We start from the raw sequence: 8,046 nt of genomic DNA on the forward strand, positions 1-8,046 counted from the left end.
ATCTTCAACTGTGCTATAAAGCAGTGATCATCAAAACAATATACTACTGGCTAAGATATAGATGAATGAAATAGACCAGGGGTAAATGACTTCAGCAAGCTAGTGTTTGATAAACCCGAAGACCCCAGTTTTTGGCCCAAGAATCCACTATTTGACAAAAACTGCTTGGAAAATTGGAAAACAGTATGGGAAAAATTAGGTTTGGGTCAATATCTTACACCTTATACCAAGATAAATTCAAAATGAATAAATGATTTAAATATAAAGATTGAATTCATAAATAAATTCCATGAACATGGAATAGTATACCTGTCAAATCTTTGGGAAAGAAAAGAATTTTAGACCAAGTAAGATATAGAAAATATTGTAAAATGTAAAATGAAAGAGTTTGATTGTATCAAATTAAAAATGTTTTGTACAAACAAAACAAGCAATCAAAATTAGAAGGAAAACAACAAAGTGGTAGAAAATTTTTACAACAAACCTCTCTGACAAAGGTTTAATTTCCAAAATATATAAGGAATTAAGTCAAATTTACAAAAAAAACAAGTCATTCCCCAATCAACAAATGGTCAAGGGACATTAACAGGCATTTTTCACATAAAAAACCAATCAATAAGCACATAAAAATGTTCTAAATCATTCCTGGTTAGAGAAATGCTAATTAAAACAACTCTGACATACCATCTTATACCGAGCAAATTGGTCAATATGGCAGCAAAGGAAAGTGGTAAATGTGGAGGGGTTGTGGCAAAATTGGGACACTAATATACTGCTAGCGGAGTTGTGAATTGGTCCAACCATTCTGGAGGGCAATTTGGAATTATACCCAAAGGGCTTTAAAAGAATGCCTACCATTGTTGGGTTTGTCACTCCAAAGAGATAATGAGGGAAATACTTGTACAAAAATATTTATAGTTGAGCTTTTTGTAGTGTCAAAAATTTAGAAAATGAAGCAATCTCCATCAATTGGGGAATGGCTGAAGCAATTGTGGTATCTGATGGTGATGGAATATTATTGTGCTAAAAGGAATAATGAACTGGAGGAATTCCTTTGGAACTGGAAATATCTCCAGGAATAGCACAGCAAAAGGAGCAGAATCAGGAGAACATTATACACAGGGATTGATCCATTATGGCACAATCAAATGTAATAGACTTTTCTACTAGCAAGAATGCAATGACCCAGGATAATCCAAAGGAATTTAGGAGAAAGAAAGCTATCCACATCCAAAGAAAGAACTGTGGGAACAGAAACACCAAAGAAAAACCTATGATTGATTACATAGTTTGATCGGAATGTGATTAGGGTTTTGATGTCAAAAGATCCCTCTACTGCAAATATTAACAACATAGAAATAGGCTTTGAACAATGATAAATGTAAAACCCCGTGGAACTGCTTATCAGCTTCAAGAAGTGGAGATAAACAAGGAAGATCATGAATCAATTAATCATCAAAAATATTCTAAATTTTAAAAAAGGGAAAAAAGAATATATGCTCAAAATTCAAGAAAATTGGTAGGAAAATCTATGTTTAAGATATTTATTTCACAAAGGAAATTCACAATTCTTGGTACTTCCGTATCTGTAGTTTTTTCTCTTCAAAGATTTCTCACATCACCCATTACAAGAATAGACTATTATATATATATATATAAAAATCTCAAAAATATTCTCAGTAACGAGGCAGAGAAATACAACCTGAACTATGTTTGAAAAGATGTAATGTCATAGACTCACAAGAAAAAATTATCTCCCTCCACCAGGAAAAGTACCAAAGACAGACTCACATCATAACAGCCCAGGAAAAGACATAGGCTGCCATGTAAAAGCAGATAAATCTTTGCCTACTAAAGTAAAAAACTCAAAATAGAGTCAGAAAACATTGCCATTCACTTTCTAAGCTTCAGAAGTTTATCAGGGTCTTAATCTTACTTTGCTTAAAGCCATATCTTCCCATAACAGTTATAACCAAACTAATGGTTCTGACAGAAGCTACAACCCATCTTTCTTAAGTGTACTAATTCAATAATGTCAATAACATCCTTTACTTGTGTCAGTGGTTATGGTGGCATAATTATGAGCTATGTAGCACAGTCAGTTCTGCTGTTGTCCCAAACTACTGTATTAACACATACCTCTTAATTATTTTGTAACTCATTAAGTTGAAACATGATTCATTCTGACAGTGCTGTCCAAAAAAAATAATAAAACATAGTTCCCTGTCACAAGATATTTTAATATGGGGATCTTTAGTCCCTCTGAATGAAAGTCCCTCTGAAATGAAAAGTATTCTACTGGAGCATGAATGAATCCAACTTCTACCTATTGTGGATATATATATGCCCATACCTGCTGTGTTGTCAGGGATGTTTCTGAAGTAGAGGTGGCAGAAAACAGAGGTGTGTAAAGGATTTTTGAATATTGCCTTCTTTTCAGAAGGAAAGAGAATTCTGGAAGAGAAGAAGCCAACATATCAGTTACTATAATTCCTCAATGCATTAATTCATCTAAGAATGAGATCTGGGGGAAAAGTCTAAATCTGAGAGAGGAGGAAATAAGAAATGATAATTCTTACATATTTTCATGAATGATGGGAATAATTGATAAGACCTTTATACATTTTTTCATTTGTTATTGAAAATCCTCTCTATATTTCTCTTCAGTGAAAATCTTAGTAAATCCAAAGAATATTATGTGCTCTTTACAGGGAAAAGAGCAAAAAGGAAAGAAAAACGTATGTGTCCTTCCTCACCAACTAAGCTGGAGCCTGGTCCAGACATCAGAGATAAAGGTGGCAAGAATTCAGTTACTGGTACTACTAAGGCAAAGCTGCATGCTGGTGGCATAGGAATTAAAACATTGTAGAGAACTGCAAATTGGAACCTGTTGCTACAAATGTGACTAAAATATATTTAGTTACTTTATGCTTATATAGAGACTAACAATCTCAATCTCTAAAATGGGGTGGGGGGGACACAATTAGCTAATTGAAAATTAAATCATTGAAAAAAGCCTAATAGTCCTTTGTCATAGGCACACTAATTTTGTCTGGTAATCCCATTTTCTTTTGGAGAAGCCACCTAAGATGTAAGTGATTAGATTATTTCGATTCAAAATTTTGGACAAAAATGTGTTATTCCAAATTAAAATATTATTGAATTAGTGATATTGTCCTATTGAAGGACTTGACTTCTCTGGTCCTCGATTACCTCATCCATCAAATGAGAATTTTAGATTAGTTGATCTCCAACATTTCTTCCAACTCTAATTATAGGATCTTATATTCCTAAATGCCCTTTTTTATTACTGACTAAAGCCTTCTCTCCCCACCAAAATTGTGCATTAAGAAAGCTATTTAAGAAAAAAAAAGCAAACCTTTAAAAGCTGGTTGCTGTTTTATAATTTGTTCTTTCCTAAAAATACAAAGTATTTTAACACGAACCTACATAATACAGAAACTGTGTAATCAGTAACACATTATCTATGGGAGAGACATATTTTTAGTTAGATGAAAAGACAAAATGCATCACTTCTGTCTTTGGACTGTGGAGGTTGAATGTGTCATAGAAATGCTGGCAATGAAGATGTGTCAGACCTAGACAACTCATTTCCCTTTACAATGGGCAACTGTGATGGCCTTGGTTATTTTGGGTGGTTATTTTCCTCTTGGAATTTTGTAAAATAGACCTTTAGCTCACTCTTTTTAAAACTTACTCACTTTCCTAAAGGACAAATAATAATAAAGTTCAGCATGATTTTAAAAGAACAGTTTTTGGAAAGTCAAAGCTTTTTTTAAACAGTTTTCAACTGACTAAATCTTTCAATGAAAGAAATTTACTTATGAAAGGCTTTTGTCAAACTTTCCAAAGAGCCATCTTTTGCAGTTCTGTATTGTATTCACTATGATCACACACATTTTCAAGACTTGAAAGGAAAGACCAAAAAATGGTTACTTAAAAATAATTAATATTTTTTCTCAAAGAAATAATGGAAAAATAGATGGATTGGTACAAACATATCTCCTTATAGTCAGTTCCATTACAAGAAGCCTCTTTAGGATGCCAACATGCATAAAACAGAGAATCTTAAAGGCAGCAAAGAAAATTCCTCACCTTGATGTATTAGAATAGATAATCTTGGAGATATTTCTGGTTGAAATAACTGAGATACTCTGGCTTGACTAGAGAGGTACTAGGGGAAACCTGAGGGTGCCTAGTTGTAATGGAGATACTACTACCAGGGATAGTATCAGTGGGTGCCTATTGATCACTACTGATAGCTAATAGACCAGCCCAGTATATAGCAATCAATCATGAACATCAGCCACACCAAAGTCTCATCCTAGGTCAGAAAAAAGCCAGTCACTCCCTTGGTTAGAAACCAAGGAAGTCTCCCCCTTGGTCAGAAGTCAAGGAAGTCTCTCAGTTCATCTCTTGGCCAGGCTCCAACTGACTTTCCTGGGAACATTCTATTTGGAATGTTCACCTTGATTGACAGATGATGTACCCAGCTTTCTGTCTTGCATGCATGAAATTCCCTCTTTCTTCATGCCTCTTCTACATCAATTAACTGTCACCAGATGTTTATCAACTAAGTAGAATATTTTTTTAAAGTTTTATTATTTGCTTATTTTTTTTACGTAGGAGCCAACAAATAAAATCATGCTCCCTTTATCCCAGCTTTGACCAAACTAAAAACATTAGAAAGATGATGAAAAAAAACATATAGTGACATTTGGGGTAAGCCAAGAATTTGGTTCCCTGTAATCTTGGTCATATGGTGACCTGGAAAGAATGAGTAATAAATAGTGTAACTAAACATTCAAGTTTGAATGGATTAAATCTCCTGTTCTGGAATGGACCAGGACAATCTCCTCATGGTTTATATTTAATAATGGAACAAAATGAAGCACTTTTAAGCCATTTGAGAGTTAACAAAAGAACACTTCCTTATCTGTAACATGGAAAGGTTATCCAATAATTATATTCATTAAAGACACCTTAAATTAATTCCATTCCCAGAGTATTCCATTGAGGTCCACTACTAAAACATTAAAGAGTGTACAGAGAGATTCTTGGGGTGTTTTGCACTCAGGCACATAAGAAATGATTTTAATAGGCTCAGCCTTTATTCTCCTGAAGCAAATACATTTTGAGAATGGTTTCAATAACTTCTAAGGAAGAAAAAAAAAACCTAGCTTACATTAGATAAAGGAGGATACTTCTCCCATAATACTTATTCTTCCATTAGGTAGGCTGATTCAGTTCCGAGCTCCTAACAATATACAGCACTATAATGAGGGAGTCCAGTACATATGCAGAAACTTCCTGTTTGGTAATATTGCCTAGAAAATCCACATTTTTGGCGACCCAGAAAGAACTTGATCCTATAATCCTCTGAACCTGCTTCATGTAAGTTTTAAAACTTCCTGTCCCCAAACCCAGTCCAATGGGTGTCCCTTTCCCCTACTAGGCAATTTCAACCCCTGCCAGGCTCTACTACCTCAAAAAGGACTAATTAGCCCTGCCTGGGTTGAGCCAGGGGTCAGAGCAAAGGACTTATTGTATTTAGGTTAGATATCTTACTCTATCCTCTCTCTGATTTTCTTACATTCACTCTTTCCATATTTTATAAATAAATTGATTAAAAAATCATTTTAATTGATTAAATTCCTGGTGACCCTATTCTTAAATAATATAGTCCCACCTTTTATATTAACCCCTTATCTGTCCTTACAGGCACTGGGGTGAAAGGATAGCAGACCCAGCAAGACACTGTATAAAGGAGGGAAGAGCAAACCAAGAGTGAACCACACAACCCCACCCTACATCTGCTGTCTGAGATTCAGGAAACTATGCCCAAGACAATATCCAGATCTAAGATGCTCCCTAAGAAAATATGAGTACAAGTCAACCCATACCCCTTGAAATTTCAAACTTATGGAGAAGTCCAGAACCCCAGCCCAGAGAATTCTAGTCTGGGCCTAGGACAAGGATTTAATTCACACTTTGGAGTGGATGAGAGTACTAAGTAATAAGTACTAAGTACCGATCATTTTGCCTAAAGCTCAGGACAGAGCTCCAAGACAGGACAATAAACAGTGTTCCTGGCTGAATAAAGTACACAGTGAGACCAAAAACTTGAGACTAAGTCTGAGGCTCGAATTTGACCAGCTTCTGACTTTATTAACATCAGATTGATATCAAAAGGTCATACCAAAGCGTGAGGAAAGTCTTTAAGTAATCAGCATCACAAAGGTCAATTGAATCACCAGGGAGAAAGGGTCTGTCTTACCTGACAGACCATCATAGCATCCCCCTAAGTCTACGTATAATTAAATAGGAAAAAATGAGTAAATAACAAGTAAAAGACCTAACCCTAAAGAATTTTTATGGAGACAAAGAGCAAGGTACAGACACAGAAAGGAACAGCAAAAGCAAAGGGAACACACCCAAAGTCCAAAAGAAAAATGTGAACTGGACACAGATTCTGGAAGAACTCATAAAGGACTTCAAAAACCAATATGAATGGAATGAACTCACCCATTAAATGGAAGTGGATATCAGAGTGGATTAAAAAACAGAATCCTACTCTAGGTTGTTTACAAAATACATTTGAGGCAAGATGACAGACACAGATTAAAGGTAAAAAACTGAAGTAGAATTTATTATGCATCATCTAAAGTAAAAAAAAAAAATAAAAAAAAAACAGGAGTAACAATCATGATACCAGACAAAGCTTAAGTACAAATTGATCTGATTTAAAGAGATAAGGAAGGAAATTACATTCTGTTAAAGGGTACTATAAACAATGAAGTAATATCATTACTAAACATTTATGCACCAAATGGTATAGCATCTAGATTTCTAAAGGAAAAATTGAAGGAGCTCAAGGAGGAAGTAGATAGTAAGAACATACTAGTCAGGGATCTTAACCTTCCCCTTTCAGAACTAAATAAATCAAACAGAAAAATAAATCAGAAAGAAATAAGGAAAGTGAAATGCTAGAAAAAAATAAGAGTTAAGAGATATCTGGAGAAATTGAATAGGAATAAAAAGAATATACCTTGCTCTCAGAAGCATAAGGTATATATATATATATATATATATATATATATATATATATATATATATATATATATATATATACACACACAAAGATCAATCATGTCCTAGGACATACAAAACTGGTAGGTCAAAAATAAATCATAGAAACAATTATGAACTTCATTAAAGTGAATGACAAAGGGGACATAATATCAAATCCTATGGGATATAGCCAAAGCAGTACTCAGGGGAAAAATTATATCTCTAAGTGCCTATACTGACAAAATAGAGAGAGCAGAGATCAATGAATTGGGCTTACAACTTCAAAAATTAGAAAAAAGAACAAATTAAAAATATATTTGCCAAGAAAAAGGAGAACATTTTACACAGAGACTGATATACTATTGTACAATCAAATATAATGACTTCTCTATTTGTAGCAATGCAATGATCCAGAATAATTCAGAGGGATTTATGAGAAAGAACATTATTCACATTCAGAGGAAAAACTGTAGGAGTAGAAACAGAAGAAAAACAACAGCTTTATCATATGTCTTAATGTGGAATATGTTTGGGGATATAATCTCTAAATTATCACACTAATACAAATATCAATAATATGGAAATAGGTTTTGATCAATGACAAATGTAAAATCCAGTGGAATTACATATCATCTATAGGAGGGGGATGGGTGGAGGGGAGGAAAAGAACATAAGTCTTGTAACCATGGAAAAATGTTCTAAATTAACTAATTAAATAAATTTTTCCAAAAAAAAATGCATTTATAAACACAACTACCAAATGCTTTCCCCACAATTAAAACTAGATCTAAACAATTGGAAAAACATTAATTGCTCATGGGTAGGACTAGCTCATATAACAAAAATGACAACACTACCCAAATTAATTTACTTATTAAGTGCCATACCTATCAAACTGTAAGAGTTAAAATAGTGGAAGATATAAATTGTGGCAGTTAAAAGAGTGGGAGCCAT

At 33.9% G+C, this 8,046-nt stretch overlaps 1 long non-coding RNA gene across 2 annotated transcripts in view; it reads right to left on the bottom strand.

The window, feature by feature from the left end:
- Nucleotides 1-4,576, bottom strand: part of LOC130457466 (uncharacterized) — a 100,653-nt gene extending 96,077 nt beyond the window's left edge. Inside the window, exons 1-2 of one of the 2 annotated variants that reach the window (XR_008916695.1) lie at nucleotides 4,117-4,575; nucleotides 2,354-2,454 (exon numbers count right to left, since the gene is read on the bottom strand). This is a non-coding gene — a long non-coding RNA (uncharacterized LOC130457466). Of the gene's footprint in view, nucleotides 1-2,353; nucleotides 2,455-4,116 lie in introns of both variants that reach the window. The other variant, XR_008916696.1, reaches the window with a different exon arrangement.
- Nucleotides 4,577-8,046: the final 3,470 nt, after the last annotated feature.

The sequence above is a fragment of the Monodelphis domestica genome, chromosome 2, assembly GCF_027887165.1.
Source record: "Monodelphis domestica isolate mMonDom1 chromosome 2, mMonDom1.pri, whole genome shotgun sequence".
Classification (NCBI taxonomy): Eukaryota; Metazoa; Chordata; class Mammalia; order Didelphimorphia; family Didelphidae; genus Monodelphis; species Monodelphis domestica.